This window comes from Cibotium barometz, chromosome 55 (assembly GCF_041138505.1).
Source record: "Cibotium barometz isolate CiBa-2024 chromosome 55, ASM4113850v1, whole genome shotgun sequence".
NCBI classification, from domain to species: Eukaryota; Viridiplantae; Streptophyta; class Polypodiopsida; order Cyatheales; family Cibotiaceae; genus Cibotium; species Cibotium barometz.
In genome coordinates, this window is record NC_141100.1 from 10532536 (window position 1) to 10533880 (window position 1345).

A 1345-nucleotide genomic window follows, 5' to 3' on the forward strand; every position below is an offset into this window, starting at 1 on the left:
TCTTATTTACAGTTGGAGATAGCAGATGAAGACAACTTCTTAGGGAGAGGTAAAGGCTCAAGGCAAGCAAGCTCTAGCAAGAAAGATACTGCACTTGGACACTATTTGTCCAAAATGGATAAGAATATTTTCCATGTGTTGCATAGCCAGTTCTCCGAGGATGCAAACTGGCTTATACTTTGTATTAAAGCTCTCTGCAGACTGTATGGCTTCTCAACTATACAAGCCAACGCTAACAAAATCATGTTTCTTGAGAAGACAACCGCTACTAGAGTTTTTGTTTATGGCCCTGGGTTTTCCACCTCTAGAGCAGGATATTTTTTGACATACTCTGTGTATGCTCTAGCTGCAAATAAAACCGATGTAAACACACTAAGTGGCTACAATAGAAGGAAATTTCTACGCTCCAGGGGAGCACTGACAAAGGATGATGTGAAAACTTTGGAATAGACTTTTTGTACATACTCTGGATTACAATAGATAACTTTTTGTACAAAGTTATGAATACAACAGTTCACTTTTTTGACAGTGTTATGTGTCCGAAATGTCATTTTTCTGCATTCTTTGTAGTTGTCTTCTAAAAAACCAGTTGAATAACTCTGCAAGAGCATTGCTTCTTGTAGCCCCTCCACCATGTCTTGTGCTCTAAAAGAATGATGTGCGTGCTTGGTAATGTGACTTTTCCATCCCTTGGTTACTGTATGTTGCTAGGGGTCCATGCTCCTGAACAAAATATGGCCCATGTACATGGAGGATGTGCTGCATAACAAAAAATAAATAAACTAGCATATGTCAATTCCACTGAGTGTATTATGAATACAAAGGAGTCTTACCAAATAGTATGTGATATATTTTTCTCCCCATGCTTCTTTGATTATTTGAATGAGATTTGTAATAGAAATTTTATACTCTTGCGCATATGTAGGTGATGTCTTCTGTTGTCTAAGAACATTTAAAAAGATGTCAAGATGCTTCCAAACCTCCATTCTAAGATTTGCTGGTCGCGGTATAATACTGGCAACATTTGTCGTGATCTCACACAATTCTTTCCAACAATCCCACATAACATTCACTTGTTTTTTACTATGGTTTCCTAAAAATCTTCTGGCTTTTGCACCTCCCATGGAGACATCTACCAAGACATCTCATGTTTTCCCTGAAATTGTTGGATCTTTCCTTAAATGAACTTGACAATGCTTCACATTTATCAATACATTGATCTGCCAACGATGTTGGTTTAATAGAATATGCATAATCAAGATGCAATCTCAGAAGCTTGTCAATTATTCTTATCTATGCATGCAAAGTGCATATGTGAACATTCTTAAGAGAGATAGGAAGAATG

The 1345-nt window shown here is 37.2% G+C and overlaps 1 pseudogene; it reads right to left on the bottom strand.

The window, feature by feature from the left end:
• Positions 1 to 531: 531 nt before the first annotated feature.
• On the bottom strand, positions 532 to 1124 carry LOC147607362 (uncharacterized; annotated as a pseudogene).
• Between the last annotated feature and the right edge of the window lie 221 nt (positions 1125 to 1345).